General features: G+C 30.3%; 1 protein-coding gene across 3 annotated transcripts in view; it reads right to left on the reverse strand.

Moving 5' to 3' along the window:
* Nucleotides 1-3,132, reverse strand: part of LOC101239826 (telomerase-binding protein EST1A) — a 59,912-nt gene extending 56,780 nt beyond the window's left edge. For 2 of the 3 annotated variants that reach the window (XM_065807305.1, XM_065807306.1), the window contains exon 1: nucleotides 2,993-3,132. The gene's annotated coding sequence lies outside the window, so the exon portion shown is untranslated. The remainder of the gene's footprint in view (nucleotides 1-2,992) is intronic. The other variant, XM_065807307.1, reaches the window with a different exon arrangement.
* Between the last annotated feature and the right edge of the window lie 19,454 nt (nucleotides 3,133-22,586).

The following is a 22,586-nucleotide window of genomic DNA, read 5'->3' on the forward strand; positions in this document are numbered from 1 at the left end:
TATATATATACATATATATATATGTGTGTGTGTGTATAAATTTATATATATAAACTTTAACAGAGCTCTAACCAACTGAGCTATTCTGGTTATAAATTTATACATAAATATATATATATATATATATATATATATATATATATTTATATATATATATATATGTATATATATATGTATATATATATATATATATATATATATATATATATATATATATATATGTATATATATATATGTGTCTATATATATATATATATATATATGTGTGTGTGTGTGCATAAATTTCTAACCAGAATAGCTCAGTTAAAGTTCAGAATTATTATTAGCTGCAGCAGCAGTATTGCAGGTTCAAATCTCGGCTCAGCCTACTCAGCGTATGAGTAGTACATTGTTACAAAAGGAACTCATCTCTATTAGCTCTGCTATTACGATGTCTTCTTCTCGTTAATAAATAATCTAGTCAAGTAAATGAAAATTATTGTTTATCGTTTATCTAACTATATTCTAGGTATTAAATTTAGAAATAAAACTAAATAAGAAATAAATCAACAATGAGCAAAGCAACTAAAAGTTGAATAGACTATTTTGATATAGATGAAAATAAACATTCAAAGCAATTTGTAAATTTTGCAAAATAAAAAGAAGAGGAAATTCTGGCACAAAAAATACATTTACATTTGTTGATTTTAAACTTATCTCTTTGTATAGATTGGATCTATAAGTCGTATAAATGCTTTCCAAAATTATAAATAGTAGCTAAATGCAGGGAGATCCTGACAGTTCAAAAAGTATTTAGTGGTTGCAGATGTCTATGTAAACTAGACTTATACATGCATTTTCATTTAGAGAGTAATTACACTTTTGCATGCAATATAGAAACACAAATGTAAAAAAAAATAATTTTTTAAAACAATTAGCATTGGACGATGGTTACCAAGAGTGATGTATTGGCTAAATAGTCAATCCATCAGCAGGCTGATGCCAATGCATCGGTGAACCCCTAATAATAATTATAAATACAAATAATATTTAATATATTAATAATATACATATAAGTATATATATAAACTAGGCTGCCAAATATATTAAAGTTTGTATATTTATATGTATTTTATGTAAAAATATATATAAAACATATCTAAACATTTTAATTACTATAACTAAAAATTGAACTTTTATATATACTAACTTTCAAATAGAATCAATCATTTTTCAAATAGAATCAAAAATTTAACTATTATACATTCAAATAGAAACTGTTTGGTAGAGATTTTGGAATTTATCAAAAAAATGAATTCGAAAGTTCTTATTAAACAATTCTTCTTTATTAGTTAAAGAACTAATACAAAAGAAATAGATATTTAATATTACAGGTTATTAAATTAATGATATGATTCAAATTATTTTTTGTTAAATACTAAAGATTATCTTTAAATTTTTTTGCTATTATACGATTATATAATAAAATAGCAGCATTATAATAACAACACCATAAAATAGCATAAATATAAAAAAACTATAACTATAACAGCACTGCTATAGTTAAAGAAATATTTATATTAGATTTTCCATAACATTTAAAAAAACAGATTTGTTTGAATATGGCCTGGACATTTCTATATCAGTAGTAATTTATATTTAATTGCTTCAGTAAATACACAGTAAGCAGAATATAGAAATAAGATTATTACAAAGTTTTGAAACAGAAAAAAGTTTGATAAATTTAGTTTAATAAAAGTATGCCAAACCTTTGTGAGCTTTAAATGAAATCAAAAAAAGAAATATTGAACTTTGATATTAATAACTTTACTGAATAGTGAAGTTTTTTACAACTAAAAGGTCTGTAAAGATTGGTTTCTAATAGTTGTAGAAATGTCAGACAAAAGTGTGCAATTTTGTTGTATAGCAATTGTTTTACAACATAAGATTGTTATATAACATAGCAGGCATTAAGTTGTGCAAGTTATACAAGAAAATTATAAAATTATAAAACAAAGTTGTTATGCAACTGTTGCATAAAAAAGAACAAAATACAAAAAAATGGAGTAAAAATAAAATTCATATCAATATCTAGTAAAAATTATCAGTCACTTAAGAAATAAAAATACTTATAAAAAGTTTTTTCAAAAAAATGAGTATTCTGAAAAAATTAAACTGTGTTCTTATCTGGCAATGGTTGCTAATACATAACCCTCCAATACCCTTTTGAGAAAATGTAGATAGGTTAGTTGTTAAAATGCACTTCTAGTTGCATTTCTAGAGCTTACCAGTTAGGTCAGCTAATGAAACCTCAAAAGTTTTCTTTTAAGCCCCAGTCTGATTCAAAATTTTCTTATATACCTAATACAAATATACATTATAAAAAAATTAATAAAAAATAATTAGTGATCCTATTACAATACTTATCAGATTGCGTTAGGGCCCCATAATAATGCTAACCCCCTTTTTTAGGTATTTGGTTCTTTGACTCAATAGGAGCTACTTTAGGATTTTTTGTTTAAATTATTTTGTTTTTTAAGTACTCTTTGCTAAATAAAAAGCTTTGGAAACAGTTATTTTTAATCAAATGTAAACGATTTTTCTAATTAATGAAAAAAGATAATATCAATTTCATAAAAGCTTCTGATATATCTCTAATTATTTTTTATTAAACTTTTAAGATTATATTTTTAAAAAATTTAAAGTCACGAAAGCTTAGATTTATAGATGATTAATGTTAATTATCAGATTTACTGTAATATTTAGTCATAATTCATTTAAAGAATAATGAGTTTATAAAAGAGGGTATATAAAGAAACAACAAGTTTTCTCGTTTACATCTTTGACTTAAATGAAGTTGTATCCATATTAACTTGAGCTATACATTATACTCAAATGCAATAGTAAAATTTTAAATTTCAAAAATTATATATTGATAATATTTAAAAAAATCAATTTTTTACAATTTTTTTTTATATAAAAATTCTCTATATAAAAGGATTAAACGCGTTACCCGATTTCCCAACAAACATTTATTATGAAAATGCATAAGAATTCAACAACTGTTTGAGGTTATGTGTAACAAATCCCCCGGAAAAAATATTCGCAACTTTCGACTCTAAGTTATCATAAGTACCACAAACCAATAATATTAAAAAATGTACCTAATTTTATTTTATTTATTTTTTATTCTGATTCACTTCGAGCAAGGCTGCAAGCAACCACTTTTAAGTTGGAAGTTACTAGAAAAGTTAAAGGAGCAAGGAAACGGTTGGCAGAAGACTTAGAAAGTTGAAGGTTCTATGAGTAAGTAAAACATGAAGATGGGGAAAGGCTCCAAAGGGTTGAAGTGCGGGAAAAAAAACTATACGAATAAAAGTTTCTAGAGCATGCAGGGACAGGAACAGTAAAGAATGTGACATTTTTGTGAATGACAAGTCAAGCGAGAATGAGTTTTAGTTTGAGCAGCGACTATGGTAGTTTTTGTAGAAAAGAGAAATAGATGCAACGTTGCGACGAAAGGAAAGAGGCTCAAGCTTAGCAGATAGAGCAGGTTCAACTACGTTTGCAATACGTATTTTGATCTTATCTAGAAAAAAAGAGCACAATTAGAAGAACCAATCCAAATATAACAACAGCATTCCATATAGGGGCAAATAAGAGATTCGTAGAGGTAGAGAATGGAATAACTGAATTTTGTTAGAGTTAAAACTTACAAGCCACTGCGAGTCTATATTTGTTACAGAAGTGTACTATCTGCGAGCCCATATCTATTACAGTAGTGAGATCAGATTTAAGATCGGCTGCCTGTTCTAAGCAATCGAAAAGAGAAGACTTTTTGTCAAGAAAGGAGTATAGAGTTAAGTCATAAGCAAAAAAAGCTGTTTTAGATGTAAGGTTTGCAGAAAGATCATTAATGTAAATAATAAATAAAACTGACCCATAGATAGAAACTTGAGGTACCTTCGAGGATGACTTTAAAAAAGCGGTTAGAAAAAATTAATTTGATAATCTCATAAACTTTCCCATATACACCATATGAAACAAGCTTATGGAGAAGACCAGCATGCCAAATTTTGTTGAAAACCTTAGATATGTCAAGAGCAATAGCCCTAGCCTCTCCGCCTCCATCTAGTGCACGATAAAATCTTTCAGTTACAGCAGTTAGCAAGTCAGGCGTAGAGCAAGAGGATTAAAAATTGTATTGAATGTCTGACAATAAATTATCTGAATAAAAAAGGAATGTGAAAAAATTTCCATATCAAAGGCTCAAAGACGTCGCTAACAACAGAAAGAAGACTGATTTGACTATAATTGGAGGGGTCAGTATGTTCACCAGAGTTTTTGAAAACTGGAACAACAGATGCCATTTTCCAGCAGACAGGAAAACAAGACGAAGTGAAGCACTTATTAAATAGTTTAGAGAGAATTAAAGAGAGTTATGCAAATGAAAAAAAACATAACGGTATTTGTGGGTTTTTTTTTTTAATAGGAATTATGCATTGAATATAACGGTAATTACCCGTTATAAAACACAAAATCGAGCGTTACGTTTGCGTTATGTAAGCGTTATGCTTAAAAACCTGATATAACGGGTAATTACCCGTTATGTTTACTAACTATAATAACTTATAAATTAAAAAAATATATATTTATTACTATTCTATTTTTTAAAAGAAAAAACAAACAGAAAAGGAGTGTTAAAATATTTAAGAAATATTCAAAAAAAGTTTAATATGCGTTCTTTTGAAAATCTCTAGCCAAAGATACTGATAACACTGAGTCTAATACGTTTGTCGTTTCCTTGTTATTTATTTGATATGTTGGTTAATTTATATTTTGAGTTGATTACATTTTAAGCATTTAAAGTCACCACAAATATGTAAATCTAAATATTGATTTTTTTAAATAACTTAAAGGAGTAATTAATTGAATCTACAATTTCCTTGTTATTTCTCTTACTACAACTTTCAGAGCACCATATTTTCTCAATATTGTCATTATGTAAATAAATATTAGTCAAATTATTAAAAGAACTGATGCTTTTATGACTTATTATTAATACATACTCCATGTCCCCTATTAATCAGTCTTTTTTATTTGAAAAAGGTATAACTCACATCTCCATGAACCACATATCACTACATTTGTGGTTTCTTAAGTTTAATATCAATTAATAATTCATCAAACTTGTTGTTTAGAAATTTTGAATTGGTATACCAGCAAGACAGATGACGGTATTTTCTTGTCAATATACTTATGCAGATTTTGCAGACTCTAATTCCTCAAAATCTATATATCAAAAGGGCTTGTCGAAAGTTCCTTCCATAGCAAGTTTTCTGTAGAATTTTGTTTTTGTCAGTAATTAGTTCTTTCTTTTGCTTCTTTTCATCTTAGTTTGATCTAGATAAATGTACACTTTTAAAAAATTGTTCAATGCCTCAAGCTTTATAACAGCTTTCAAAACTTCTACTCTGTTTGCGTTGTTCGTTAATTCTACTAAAACAGGGTTGCTTAGTGCATTGCTCCTAGGTTTGAAATGCTAAACTCTTTTGATTATGTTTTTATTTATGATTATTTCTTTAAATAAACCATTAACCAATTTGGAGTTGCATTCTTTATGGATTTTAGTATCAATCTCCTTTCTCCTTTGAGATATCCAATATCTTTATTTAAGATAACAACTGTCCTTATGGCTTGAAACTCCAATTTAAACTAATCTTCGCAAATTGAGGCAAACTGCAAGATCATTAATCAGATTATTGCTGTTATATATATATATATATATATATATATATATATATATATATATATATATATATATATATATATATATATATATATATATATATAAATTAGTAAAAATCACTTATCTAACATTTTTCTTCTACTTTAAGTTTCACCCTTGCTGGATCATCAGGAAAAGTTAAAAGTAGAAGAAAAAAGTTAGATAAGTGTTTTTTACTAATTTATTATTGCTGTTCTTAAAGAACATTGAGCACTCTATTTGTAAAATACACTAACATAATTTACATATATATATATATATATATATATATATATATATATATATATATATATATATATATATATATATATATATATAAAGATTCCGCGGGAAGAATCGGCAGGTTCATACTTTTTCATTTTGAGATAATTTGTTATTAAACTTTTAAACCTGTATAATAGGCCGGATCATAAAAATTAATTTTTTTTAGAATTTGTGAAAAGTGGCGTGATATAGTGTTGTTTAATATTTACAAAAAAAATATTTCTAAAGAATTGATTATACTTTGCATTTTTAAGTTTTAAGGTTTTATATGCTAAGCATATTTACTTTAGTACATGCATTAACTGAAACATGCATTTAACCCTAATACTAGATATAATCCCAAGGTTATGAAATTGAACCAAACCTATACCTACCTAACTAAATAAACCCTAATGATATGATTAACTCCAACGCTATTATAACTATATATTATTATATTATTGTTATTATATTATTCTATTTTTATATGATTGTTTAATAATTTCTGCTTATATCAACTGATTGCAGAAGTTATCCGTCTCAGCTTGTATTTATAGAAATTAACCGAAATTCTGATACGTTATAAAATTGTAAAACAATAATGATTTTAAGATCTAAAGCTTCAAAGAATCGTCATATACTTTTTGGAGAAGGTCGTGAATTACCTAATTTTTGCTTGCCAACCCACAAGCAAGTAGGCAAAGCCTACTTGTCTGAGAAGAATTATAAAACTGAACCACTACGGTCTGTTTGTAAGAGACTAGCAGAGAAACTTTCACAGGTATGGATTAAAGCATCAATTCCTACTATAAGTCTTCGAGGCATAGAATTACAGCTAGAGAAGTACATTGGCAATGTTCAGAAAGTGATTCGATCAAAGTCTGCAACAGTCAAACAAGATGAAATAGAAAAAGATCTTGACACATTGTTTGATATTTGTTCGTGTAAATGCAAAGAACTTTCGTCTTGTTGCTGTCCAATGGTTCTGAAGGTGCCAGCAATTGAGCATGACTTCCTAACTGATCAACGCACTATACGTGTTGGCAGAATAGCTGGAATTGACAAGAAGGAATCCGCACGTGCTGAGAGGCGTTTAAACCAAAAATCTGTTTCATTATCAAAGGAAGAGACTGCAGTTAAGTGTGCCAGAGTCGTTGAAGCATCTGATAATGAATCAGATAATGAAACAGACAACTTGACACCGAAACTTATTCCCCTTCAGTATCAGATGTCGATACCGAAGTCACATCTACTCGTCTGAAAAACCGTTGTTTAAAAAATATTGCTCTACAAGCAGATGGTTTTGGCATATCAGATAGAGCAGTTGTCGCGATTGTATCAGCACCTCTGGTTGATTTTGGTATAGAACAAATGGGGCCAGTGGATCGGAATAAAATTCGCAGAGAACGAAAACTACTGAGAACATCCTGTAAAAATGCTGATTGTAGAATTACTGGATTGTATTTTGATGGAAGGAAAGATCAGACTTTAAAACTTGAGGGGGATAGGCAGACTGTGATTTCTGAGGAACATATTTCCATTTTATCAGAGCCAAATTCAAAGTATGTTGATCATTGTACGCCAACAAGTGGATCAGCCAAATCCATTGCAGATTCAATAATTGATACTGTTGACTGCACAAACCTTGTTTGTATTGGTTCTGATTCAACTAACGTTAATACTGGTTTAAACAATGGAGTTATACGCAGAATGGAAATTGAACTTGGTCGACCACTGCACTGGTCCATTTGTCTTTTACATCTGAACGAGCTTCCTTTGCGACATCTTTTTCACTTCTTATAAAATGATAGAAACATCACAATTTCTTCCTGTGCGTTATCGAATAATTGTTCAGCAAGTTTTGAAGCGCAATAGCTACCCGGCTCATATCGAGAGCATTATTCTGGCTATGCTCAAAGACAACCGTCAAGTGATCCGTAAGCTTGCGTTGAAGAGAATTCTTCGTGCTCGTGAAGATGACATACCAAATCGAAAATTTCAACTCCCTGAGATACGATTTCAAGCGACTAGTTATGAAGAACTGATTGACTGGCAAACACAGCCCCGCTTGGAATCTGTTCTGACAAAACATATTCCAACTGTACAAATATTGGCATGGCTTTCGTCAGTTGAAGACATAGTTATTGACATTGAGCCATTTCCATGTCACAATCAAAGTGTTGAACGTGTGATTAAAATTGTGACTGAATCAGCATCCAAAGTTTATGGTCATGAAAATCGTGATGGCTATATTCGCGTTCAACTGGAGCGCCGCAAGTTGATGCCTCACTTTGACACAAAATCTGAGTTTAAGAACATTTAAGTATAGTTTCTAATCAACGTTTGCTAATGATATATTGTTTTGACTGTTCAAATAATTTGAATTTTATTATAAATTCAATCAATAAATTATGTAACAAATGAGCGTTTTTAAGTTAATTTATTTGAAAACTTCAAAGGTAAAAATACAAAGTATAGCCAAGTAGTAGCGAAAAACGGTTTGCAGCATTGCATTCAGCGTATTTGAGAGCCAATTACTGGAAATTCCCGAAGAAATTTTCCAAATTTTTTTAAGTTATGATCCGGCCTACTGTATAAGTTTTGAATTTTTGAATTAGGAAAAATGTGTGTATTTTTAAAGTATATTGCAATATACTATTAACTATATAACTATTGTGGTTAATAAAGCTAGAAAGTGTAAAAAGTCAAAATTTTCAAAATGTGACTCTACCGTTTCTTCCCGTGGAGTCTTTATATATATATATATATATATATATATATATATATATATATATATATATATATATATATATATATATATATATATATATATATATATATATACTCTTATATACTCTTCCTGATGCTCCAGCAATGGTGAAACTTCAAGTTGAAGAAAAAAGTTAGATAAGTGTTTTTTACTCATATATATATATATATATATATATATATATATATATATATATATATATATATATATATATACATACATACATACATACATACATATATATATATATATATATATATATATATATATATATATATATATATATATATATATATATATATATATATATATATATATATATGTATGTATATATATATATATGTATATATACAGTCATGGACAAAAGTTTGTGACTACTGCGATTTTCGCATATTTTTTAATGTATTCTACTCTGTATTGCTTTTGGGCTACTTTAGTGCTGCAATTTTGTACCGATTTGTGCTAATTGCCAATTAGAGTCTAAAATTGATGTTTACATGTTTATTCTCAGATATAACTGAAATATTTTGGAACATTTTATATTACGGAACATTTTATATAACTGACATCTGAAAAGCGAGCTCAGGTCGTTATTTTGTACAAAGAGAACATTTCTATAAGACAGATAGCCAAAAAGCTTGGTATTTCACATTCCACTGTTGTAGCTACTGTAAAGAGAAATCAAGAGCTAAAAAGTTTTAAGTCCCGTTTACGTGCTGGGCGCCCGAAGGTTACAAGCAACCGTATGGATAATGCTATAATAAAGGCAGCAAAAAAATCACCAAGAGCATCCTCAAGTGCCATTAGAGACAACCTGCCTGAATCACCATACAAGAAACCAAACAGTCGGACAATACGCAGGCGATTATTTGATGCAGGCTTGAAATCTTACCGACCAGCACGGAAGCCGAAGCTTTCACCAAAGAATGATCGCGATCGCATAGCGTTTTGTCAGAACTACAGGCAGTGGACATCAGCCCAGTGGAAACAAGTGATGTTTTCAGATGAGACAACATTCACGCAATTCTACTCATTTTGTAGACATGTCAGACGCCCACCAAATCAGAGGCATAATCCAAAGTACGTTATACCAACAGTCAAACAGGCTCCAAAAGTTATGGTTTGGAGAGCAGTCTCTGGTAGCGGTCGTGCCGGTATTTGGATTATGCCTAAAAATACAACAATCAATGGTGCTGTTTACTTGAGTATACTGATGGATAAGCTGCCACCATTTGTATCAATACATGGCATCACTCATTTCCAGCATGATGGCGCAGCTTGTCATGGTACCAAGGCCGTTAAGGACTGGCTGCTTTCTGAAAACGTCCCGCTACTGGAACCTTGGCCAGGCAACAGTCCAGATCTCAATATTATTGAGAATGTTTGGACTGTAATGAAGCAGAAGATTGCTGTACATAGCCCAAGTTCTGAAGATGACCTCATCAACTGGATTAAACGCGTGTGGGTGCAGGAGATTACGCCGGACTATTGCAAGAAACTGTGTGAATCGATGCCAGGACGTATTGAAAATATTTTCAAGAATAAAGGATTTCATTGTAAATTTTTTTTTTTTTTTTTTTTGTTGTTCACCTCCTCAAGGCCGAGAAGGCCACTACAGATGAGGAGACTACTTAATAGTGGTTGTAACCCTCTCTCAAGTCTATAACTCCGAAACACAAACCCTGAGGAACAAGGCCGCGTCGCGGAGAAACAAGTTGAGCGCGGTACTACCATAAATACTAAAACATGAATAGACATGCTGTTTAACCTGTATATTGTGATTAAACATTTGAAATATATGTACTGATTTATAATTTACTACTTGTTTTTCTAAATTTTGAGTGTTTTTTGTATAAAATTGCAGTGGTCGCAAACTTTTGTCCATGACTGTATATGTATAAATATATATATATATATATATATACACAAAGTAAGGATAAATACAGCAGAAATTAAATCACTGCAACTTTTGTCCAAATAATTACCAGATGAAAGCGTCATAGCTACATTTATTGATCTCTGTTGTGTTGACACGTCAATATCTTTGCACTTCCTGTTTACCTTAGCTACAAGCACATGTTTTTTTAGATAAATTAATATACACATTGGAAAGTTGTTTATCATATTTTAAGCATAGAAAACAAGACAGTAAAGGTAAGTGATGTGCCTTCATTGTGATATTAATGTCATCATTATTAATTGGTAGAAAAAATGTGCTCATTGTATTACCAATCATATATTGAGTCAGTATATACCATTTAAGGTCATTTAAAGTCATCTAAAGCCCGATATGGTTACTGAGAACCTGCAGTCAAGGGTAACTATTGAGTTTTAAGGTATTCTCCACCAAGTTTTTTTACTTTAGCCAATTTTTTTGTGTTTTATTAGCATCTGCTTCCATTTTGACAGCTTCACTATCAATATTAATATTATTTTGTCTGTTTTAGTTTAATTTAATGATCTAAATCAGTATTTTTTGTTGTAGAAAAAATGGTAAAATATCGTCGCTTGTCCCAGAAAGAGCGCCTCCGTGCTGTTTTCATAGCAGAAAATGGTGAAAATTATAGTAAAATTGCAACAATTCTTAGTTCTACTGCAAGCGGCATCAAGAAAATTGTTAAGAAATATCAGAATTCAGGTTCTACAGCAGACAAGGCACTTTCTGGAAGGCCAAAGAAGACGACGGCTCATACTGATCGGGTGCTGGTCCGCATGTCACTTCAGAATCGTCGCCTGACTGCACCACAACTAAGCCGAAGACTGTCGGAGGAACATGGAGTTAATTTGGCCTTCAGAACTGTGCGGAAGAGACTACAAAAAGCCCGATTAAGAGGGTGTGTGGCAGCAAAGAAACCTTTGCTCTCTGCCGCCAATGTCCGGCGACGGTTGGTCTTTGCCAGGGAGCACAAAGACTGGACTGTCGAGGACTGGAAAAACGTTATTTTTTCCGATGAAAGTTTATTTCAACTATTCTGTGGGGAAAAGAGACTGATTGTTAGAAGAAGAGTTGGTTAAAAGTTTAAAAAAGACTGTATTGCACCAACTGTGAAGCATGGCGGTGGTAGTGTTATGATTTGGGGGTGCATGTCTGGACACGGGGTAGGGCAGTTGTATCGGTGCATTGGGTTCATGAACCAAGGCCAATACATTGGGGTGCTTCAGGACTCAATGCTACCATCTGCTGATACTCTGTTTGGACAAGGAAATCGGTTTATCTTCCAGCATGACAATGCGCTATGTCATAAAGCAAAGAAGGTAACCAATTAACTCCTTCGTCAAAATGGAGTGGACGCGCTCGACTGGCCTGCTCAGAGTCCAAACATGAACCCCATCGAGAATTTATGGAGATTCATGTCTAAGAGCATTGAGGGAAGGAAACCATCCAATTTGGATGACCTGTGGGTATTGTTACAAGGCGCGTGGAACAATATCCCACAGACAACAATCGATGGTCTTTTTGCCTCAATGCCTAGCCGTATGAGATGTATGATTAAAGCTCGTGGATACCATACCAAATATTAATAAAACAATGTTTATTTTACATATGTGTTCACTCTGTATGTAGTGTTCAATAATTTAGATAAGAAAACATACATCTCTTAAAATCTCTTTCGTTAGAACCTTTTAAATGTAAAAAATGCTAGTTTCTGTCGGATTTGTCCTTACTTTGTGCCGCCACTATATATATATATATATATATATATATATATATATATATATATATATATATATATATATATATATATATATATATATATATATATATATATATATATATATATATATATATATATATATATATATATATATATATATATATATATATATATATATATATATATATATATGGCCAATTCCATAGTTCAGTGACGCATCATGCGGAGAGATTTTTTTTAATTGAAATTTTTCTATAACTCAAAAATAATTTTTTATTACTCTAAATCAATCTTGAATTAAAATTTTATAATATAAACTAAATACAATTGTATTAACATAACACTGCTACATAGCAGTGTTATGTTAATACAATTAAAACATGAGTTCAGCGACGCAACGCGGAAAAAAGTGTTTTTTTATTAGCATACTTTTAAATGGAGTTTTCGCTGAAATTTTAATTCTTGCTTGATTATTAGATTTTTTTGTTGTAATTTATTCATTTGGCAATAAGGTAGTCATAAAAAAAGCCACAAACAATAAAGTTTTCATATCGTTTTATTTTACAGAAAAAAAACTATCAGTTCAGTGACGCAACGTTCAGTGACGAAACAAAACGACGAAATTAAAATCATTTTAAAAAGTTTTGTTATTTTGTAATAAATTTTAATCATACTCAGGTGAAAATAGCATAGGAACAACTTTATCATTCTGAACATAAAAATAATGTGATTTTGATATACCTTTGATTTTTCTTGAATAACTTAAAATTGAACTGAATCCAAGTTCATTTTTTTGTTGTCTTGTATCGTTTTCTGACATGTGAATTACAGATATTTGCAAATCTTGTAATGCTAACGCAAAATCTGCTGCTGACCTGATTTCGTATTGACTAGTTTTAACTCTCAGGGCTGCGATTCGCTCAACAGTAGCTCCTATTTCGTCAACCACTCCTTTCCCGTGCATCGCTGCAAAGAAATGCCATAAGAATTTTTTATGAAAATGATTTTCAAACACAACCATTGCAGCCATAATGCTTTTGTTTTTGAACTGAGAAGTGGCATTATCGCTGAACATGTGTACTTCTTTGACTTGATCAGGAATAAAATGAAGGATTTTGTTAATGTACGGTATAACGGAAGACTTAGTATGATCAGTTGAATCTGAAACTATGGCAAATGTTTTTAACATAATGTTCCAGACTGCTAGGGTCATGATAGAAACTTGATTTTGACCAAAATGAGCCGCTTGTGGCTCATTTTGATAGAAACACCTAGCGTTTTCAGCCCAGTCAACTTGGATTACCGCAATTTCAGAATTAACACTCATCGAAACCTCCTTCAGTTTATTAAAAATTGTTGATTGGTTTTTCTTTACAAATGCGTGTTTAACGAACTTATCACGCATCGCTGATATGTGTTGGATGAGTTCTGTTACAGTAGACTTTTTTGAAATTTTTTCAATGTTTGCATATGTTTTAGTTTCAGGGTTTCTCAATTCGTCCCAGGATACTTCGAAACCAAATGTATTAACAGTTTGCAAGTGTTTATCAAACTGTTTCATACCTTTGCATGCAACGCATTTGTCATAGGCGCAATCGTATGTGTACGGTTCACAAACAAAGTTATTTATCATTTCAGATCCAACTTTGATTGAAGGCGCTTTAATTGATTTTGTTAATGCATTTAAGGCAAATCGCATATTTTCATGCAAACTACAAACGCAAACATTATGCGGAAATTTTGTAACTGATTTTACATTGCGTGGACGAAGGTCGCAAAATTTGCTGAGTCCAATTTTTATGTGCAAATGCTTTTCCTTATATAACTCGAAAGCTTCTTTTAGCGTATAATATATATTATTTTGTCTGTTTTAGTTTAATTTAATGATCTAATATCAGTATTTTTTGTTGTAGAAAAAATGGTAAAATATCGTCGCTTGTCCCAGAAAGAGCGCCTCCGTGCTGTTTTCATAGCAGAAAATGGTGAAAATTATAGTAAAATTGCAACAATTCTTGGTTCTACTGCAAGCTGCATCAAGAAAATTGTTAAGAAATATCAGAATTCAGGTTCTACAGCAGACAAGGCACTTTCTGGAAGGCCAAAGAAGACGAAGTTATTTATCATTTCAGATCCAACTTTGATTGAAGGCGCTTGAATTCTTTTAGCGTATAATATAAATGACGTATCTGAATATTGTTTGCTTTTCCGTCAGATAATTCAATTCGAGTGACGTCTTTTTTGTTTGGTGATATTTGGGAAACTTTAACATGAACATGCTGTAGGTAGACCCGAATTATCTTTACAAGCAGAGCTATTTAAAAGAATAGAAAGAATTTCAGATTGTTTCTCCTTTGAAGTTGGTAGTGTTTTTAAAACTTTTTTCAATGCTTTTCCTCTTTGTTGAACGTTTTTAAAAGATGAGCTTGGTCTTTGATATTGATTTAAAAGTTTTCTTTTTAAAGCGCGACTTTTTAAAACTCTTTATTTTGCTTTAGCAGCATAAGCTGCTTTTTTAAAGCTTTCTATTCACTCACTGACGAGTCCGCATTTTTTTTTTGTGGAGGCCAAAACTTCACAGCGCTTTTTGAAGCAATTCTTTTGATAGTACAGCCCTGAAATTTTACAAATAATCTTTTGCCGACTAACAATAGCTATATTTGTTACATTTGATTCAATAAGTATTTTAGATTTACGATGCCCCACCTCCCCGTTGGTTAGATCTGGAACTCCAAAAAAAATATCGGAAACCGAGAGGGCATCAAAAAGTGTTAAGTATCAATATAAATTTAATTAAAAATTTTACAAATATTCCACTTGTTAATTTCAGACAAATAAAAATGCGTCCAAAAAAGAACAAATACATCATAGAAAGTTTGGGGCCTTTAGCTTTATGTACATTTAAAACGAATTTGATTTTGAAAGCATCTGACTTAAAAGGCTCCAAACTTTCTATTCCTTTACTTCGATGAGTTTGTTTGTTTACATACGTACATGAATTGCCTTCAATGTCTTTCAGTATTGGCTTTACAAAAGTGATTATTACTAAGTACATGATTTCCACGAGCACCAGAAACAGAAAAAAGTTATTTTCTACTTTTTAGTCGATTGAATAGAAAGCTATTTTAAAAAGTTTTATTTATTTATTTTTTATTAGGATCGGCTTTCAATTTTTCTCGATATCTCTTAGATCTAACTCTAGACATTTCTTTCTTTTTATCAGCATTCCGAGAACGTTTTTTTTTACTTCTAATTTTGATTCCATTTCTTAAAAATTTACAACTTTATAAGAAAATGTTAACATAAATCCAAAAGTTTACTAATATTTACTAATAGCCCTTCACAATACTAAAATGCAAAAATTTATTCGAATTTGAAAAATTTGAAAACCCACAACGAAATCTGAACTTTTGGATGATATTTTGACTTCCTTACTGCGCTATTTTATAAAACGCTAATTTTCCCGTCGATGGGTTAGGTGACGCAACAGCTTTTAAACTATAACTATATGTTAATACAATGCTTTTTGATCATTTTTTTTTTTAGTAATGATTAAAAGTTTACATTAAAATATATAATTTCTAAAAAAACCTCGCCATAAAGCATAATTTCGTGGCGATGATTAAACTTTTTTAGCTTTTAGTTCAGTGACGCAACGTAATTTTTGCAGATGTGTATGTGACAAAAAAACACTTGAATTATTTTTAAAGAGTAAAAGTTTTTTTACTCAAGACATATATGTAATCTCAAAGATTCTTTCTAAACAAAAGTATGGATATGTTTAAAATATTGAAATAACTCGCCCTCAAATTTTACTCAATTTTTCGAATAATAAAAAGAACAAACAGTTGCTAACATTCATCAAATTTATCTACTCGGTTCAAACAGTTTCTACTCAAAATTTATTTTAACAATAATTTTAAGGTGTTTAAACTATAATTAAAGAAATAAAACCTTTTGAAAAAAGAAATTTTTCAACACGAAATTTATCTCCTCCATCGTGGAAATAGCCATATATATATATATATATATATATATATATATATATATATATATATATATATATATATATATATATATATATATATATATATATATATATATATATATATATATATATATATATATATATATATATATATATATATATATATATATATATATATATATATATATATATATATATTGTTGTTGTATGATTTAGTGTTAAAAACACTAAACTCTTGATCGTTGTAGAGTGCTCAATATTTAAGAAAATATTTTTTTTTTTTCAAAAACAGAGCGTTTTATACTTAAATTTTAGAAAAAACAACTTTTAATGGAACTTAAAGTTTCATGCCTATCGGCAATCATCAGCCATGAAGTACAAAATCAAAAATATAAAAAACCGTTTAAAAATTACAAACTACGGCAGAATGAGTTCTGACGTTATAGTACAAGAAGACTTAATGGAAAACTAATCTCCGCTATCAAATAATGAAGGGAGAAATTTATTTTTGTGTCTGCATTTAGAGACTAATTCGCCTCTTTTGTTTAGCAGATTGCTTCCTTTGTAAAATAATATTTCAAACTTTTCATTTAAACAAAGCTTACAAATTTTTGACGCAGGATTGTATGATTTACAGCGTTTAATAATACTCCATTTGATTGAAGTTGTGAAATTGTTTTCTTTTAATCCCCATACATCCTTAGATAACTCAGTGTCGTTTTTGTATTTTTTTATGTTAAAAGATTTTGATGGTTCGCATAACGTAGCTTAAATGAGGTTTCGCTTATCCCAATGTACACTTTATCATTGTATTGAGGTTTATTTGAGCTTACGGTGGCTTGGTAAACAATGTTGTTAGACAAGCAATTGTTGTTCAGTGGACAAAGAGATTTTTTAATGCAATTGCAGGCTTTTTCTGATAATTTTACATCACCATATAAAATATTTTTGTTGTGTGAGTTGATGATAGATTTGATGTTTGGCATACAGGAGTAGCTTATCTTAATTGTGTTTCTGTTAAATATTTTGTGTAGTTTGTTGTTTTTTAGGAAAATGCTTGTCAATTAGGGTTAAAAAGCGTTGACCAATTTTGGTTGTAACATTTTTACTAAATGGAGGATTGTACCAGATTATGTTTCGTTTATGGTTATTTTTTGGAACATTTTTTGTGCTTGGTTTATATGTCAACTTATAAGTGTATCCCGATTGCTTTAATGCGTCTTTATAAAGGTGTGTCGATTTATTAAAAATAACTTCACTTGATGAGTTGGCAGACAATCTTAGCTCGATATTTTTGGAAGATTATTTATTATGCTAGGTGGATGGTTAGAACCAGCATGCACATAATTTAGGTTATTTTCAGACTTGCAGTATGGTTGAAAAGAATTTTGAGTAAGATTAAAAGTTAAATCAAGGTAGTTAACAATTTTAAGATTGTAATTGATAGAGATGTTGAGATTGTTACGTTTGAAAACTTGAACAACATGCTTTTTTATTTTTTCCAATTGATGGCCATTTTTGTTCTTAAAAACAGTTAACCCGTCATCTCGATATAAACCAAAATCATTTTTGTTGTAAAACTGCGAAAGTTGATCTAAAAGAAAAATCCCAACTAGTTCGCAAACTTCCGCGCCAACATAGGCTCGGAATTGGTAACATCGAACAATCCTGCTTTTTTCTTAATCCATGATATGCCACCGTTATAAATGAAAGATTTTCTTGCATGACGTATAATGGATTTGCTTTGCTCGTCTATAATTATATGTTGTTCGGCAAAGGCAATTGCGTTATTTAGCATGTTTTCATCAATTGACGGAAAAAAATCCTTTATGTCAAATACTAAAAATTTACAAAGGTGTTTATCATCAATCTTTCGAAACCATTTTATCACATTCTGCGTATTTTGCCATTGGTTTAAACAAAGCCTGATTCTTAATTCAGAATTGATATTGGATAAAATAAATTCGGACAATCTATCTACCTCATTTAAAAGACGCACAGTAGGGTTGTTTATGAAGTTGGCTTTGTGATCTTTTAAAGTTATAAAACAATCGGCAGCTCCATTTATCTCGATTCTATTAAAAATATCGTGATTTGTCAAAATTTGCTTACTTTCTTTATTTACTACGTCCTTTAGATTTGGGTCGGCCTTTTTATAAATGGAAGTGATTGCGTTTTTCAGAAGGTGATTGTAATCATCTTTAGATATTTTGTACATGTTGGAAGTTTTGTAATAAAGTTCTAGTACATTGCCTCTTGTGAATCATCTTCTCAATGAACTAGAAAACAGGTTTGATGTTGAGAGCATGATTGTTTATAATGGTCTATGTGCTATTCCTGCTTATTTAGTAAAGCAATATTTTAGATTTGGAAAGAAAAGTTCCTAATGTTTTTGAATTTTTATAATTCAGATCTTCCTCATTTCTCATCAGTTCATGTCGAATTAGAGTTATGGGAGGAATTTGGAAAGAAAAGACAGAATTATCATCTACTATTTCTGATACAATAAAGTTCATGGATATCAGAGGCTTTCCAATCATTTTAGAGGCTTTTCATATACTTGCTACAATACCAATCATAATTTGTGAGTGTGAAAGGTCAATATCTACTCTTAGGAGAATAAAAACTTACACAAGGAGTACTATGTCTGAAAATAGATTGAATGGGCTTGCATTAATGTCTAGTTATCAGGAAATAGTTCCAGATATTAGCAGAGTTATTGAAATTTTTGCATCCAAAGGAGACAGAAAATTAGAGTTAATATTCAAATGATGACTAAATTTAGAATTGATGAGTAAATAGTAGTTTTAAGTGTCTTATATAAACTACTATTCAATGTTTTAAACTTGTAAACTGTGAAAATCATTTTTCATAAGCAAATTATCATTCTTGATGTTGAAAGAGTTTTCAGGTTCAGTTTTAACTTTTTTAGTTATTACTTAACTTACTAAACAGAGAACCTTAGTAAACATTACAAATACTTTACTTAGCCTGCCTATCAAGAAAAGGAAAGAATCCAGAAACAGAGGCCTAACCTTAGTAAACATTACAAATACTTTACTTAGCCTGCCTATCAAGAAAAGGAAAGAATCCAGAAACAGAGGCCTAACCTTAGTAAACATTACAAATACTTTACTTAGCCTGCCTATCAAGAAAAGGAAAGAATCCAGAAATGGATGGCTAACCTTTGGTAACACGACAGTTTACAGCTGGAGTGCAAAGTCCTATGGCTTACCTTCTCGTTGGTGCACTTTGTTAAATAAGTTAGACAAGTATTACATGTCTAATTTATGAACTAAATAGCCGAGGCAACATTTTGAATAACTTTATTATTAATAGGATAACTAAAAACAATACAAAACAACACTTTACCAAGCTTGACTCGGCTGTTTAGCATAGCATTCCATTAGAAAATTGTATCGAATAAACACATATAGTGAACAGACTTCAATAACAGGTGAAAAGTTGTTTTTTAAAAAAGTAAATTTTATCTGGTTTTGCAAGTCCACTCCTCATATATGAAATTATTTTACCTCTAAAAATTAAAATATTTTATCTCTCATGATTTTTAAATATGCATGTGTTCTTGGATTACACAATTAATTAGGAACTTGATATAATGATATTATTTTTTGTAAGTCTACAAGTATAACATAAATAATCTTTAAGGCCTGCCAACAAGGGTTCCTTATATTCCATTAAAAAGTCCTTATAGAGAAATTTGGAAGGTTTTATCAACGAAGTTTTTAGACACATTTGTGAAAATTATTGTACTCCGAGTGCGCTCTCAACTTATTAAATCTGGGATGGTTAAGTAGAGAAGAAAACAAATTAAGTAGTAGTAGTAGTAGTAGTAGTAGTAGTAGTAGTAGTAGTAGTAGTAGTAGTAGTAGTAGTAGTAGTAGTAGTAGTAGTAGTAGTAGTAGTAGATGCTGTAGCCCCCCGAAGACGACGAGTGTGTGTATTAATAACACACTTAGACAGCCGTGTCAGTATTAATTTTATTTAAAAGGAGCCAATTGTCTAATTGTGCTTTAAAACTGTTTACTGATTTTGCATTGACTACATCTTTAGGTAGTTTATTCCATGGTTTTGTTATTCTGTTAGTAAAGAATGAGTGTCTTAAGTTGCACTTTGTTTTTTCGCGTTCAAACCTGACACCGTTTCCTCTAGATAATTGAAAATCATTAGGCTTAAAACCGTTTAAAAAGTCCACATTTTCAATCTTATTTAATAACTTATAAGTCTGGATCAAATCTCCACGAAGTCTGCGTTCACATAATGGGCTGAGGCCAAGAATCTCCAGTCTTTCCTCGTATTTCATTTTTGCCAGAGTCGGATTGAGTCTCGTAGCCCTATGTTGAACTTTCTCGAGCAGTTCTACTTCTCCTTTAAGCTGAGGGGACCACACTGGAACCGCGAATTCAATTATTGGGCGAACAAACGTCACGTATAAGACTTTAAGAGTCTGCACATCCAGTTTCACAAATGTGTTTTTAATCATTCTCAGCATTTTATTTGCCTTCGAGCTGCAAGATATAATTTGCTGTCTGCATTTCATGTTTGCTGAGAATAATAAGCCTAGATTCTCCCTATGATTAAGTAGAGTAGCCTAGAGTCTCCCTAGCCTAGAGTAAGCCTAGAGTCTCCCTAGCCTAGAGTAAGCCTAGAGTCTCCCTATGATTTTAAGTAAAAAAATTTATAGAAGTGACGCCCATGGGCTTACCTTTTACTCACAAGCCCTTCCAACAGGAACACCGAAAGTAAAGTAGGTTATCCCAAATATCCCTAAAATCACAAGGAATGTTAAAATAATCAAGTAAAACTTAAAAACATTTACATTATATTACTATAAAGCATGTATTTAACTATAATTTCATATTATAGTCTAATATCATTAATACGTCATATTATAAATATAAATTTTTAGAATACATGTGTATCAATGCAATGATACAAATATAAAAATATTAAAATTTCGGTAGCCGGAAATCACGAGATCTGGAGCCGAAAAACTGAAGACACGTATTTTGAACTTTTGCTTTTAGTAGCATCAAGAAAACGTGTTTTTGTTGCGTTTCTTTTTAGAAACATATATAAACTTAGATCGTTTTTGAAAAAAAAATAGTTCACCTTAATTTATATGTGACTTTTATGTATGGTTACTAGATTTATTAATTAACTTTTTTGCTTGTGAAAACTTTGTTGATGTTCTCATCGTTAGATGTTGTATAGTGATGTATAAATAAAAGTTCGGTCATTTTTTAAAACTATCTGTTAAATTTTTTACACTAATTTTCTTTTTACCTGCCAAATTTAATGGAAAAGTAAGGTGCCGCACTTTTGGTACCTAAACTCTGTTTTCCTGAATTCCGATACTGGATATTTGGTTGGGGGAGGGGGGTCTAGTGATTGTTAAAGCAATTATATTTGCTTACATTTTTAGCATTTGGATGCAAACATTTTGTTTATTTGATCTTTATTTAAAAATTTATTGTCAAGTAAAACTCAAACTCAGTGTAAGATTTAGAGTTCACATACACTGAGGACAATATTGATGTGGATAGTTTGTTTGATAATTTTTTGTGTGACAAAGTATATTACTCAGTCAGGAATTTCATATCATATAATATCATACTATGTACCATAATGTTGTACATAATACCATAATACTTGTGAGTAATTTCACATTATTTAATATTGAAGAAAATTTCAACTTTACCTATAAAGTAAATACTTTTAGATAGGTTCTAAAAGTCTCCAGAAGTTATTCTAAATGTTGTTACTATTTTTAATTTTCTTTATATATAAATTCTTATTTTTGTTAGGACTACCATTACTAACCGGTTTGGTCAAACAGCCACCCAGCCAGCAGCTCAAACCTTATTTATTTTACCAACCACTTACCCACTACCTAACACCCAACTTTAAGATAGACCTGTAATATTGGCTAGTGATGTGAAATAAAATAATAACAACTTGTTGTATATAAATACCACCAATTTCATAAAAAAAACACTTAGTAGCCTCAGTAACCAAAAATATAATAAACATATCCTGATAAACAGTTTTAATATAATATTTGTTTGAGCGCTCTTAATGCTTATAAAAAAATCTTAAACATATAACACAATTTGCGAAAAATCCCGCTTTTTTACAAATAAT

Source organism: Hydra vulgaris, chromosome 10 (assembly GCF_038396675.1).
Source record: "Hydra vulgaris chromosome 10, alternate assembly HydraT2T_AEP".
In the NCBI taxonomy this organism is placed as follows: Eukaryota; Metazoa; Cnidaria; class Hydrozoa; order Anthoathecata; family Hydridae; genus Hydra; species Hydra vulgaris.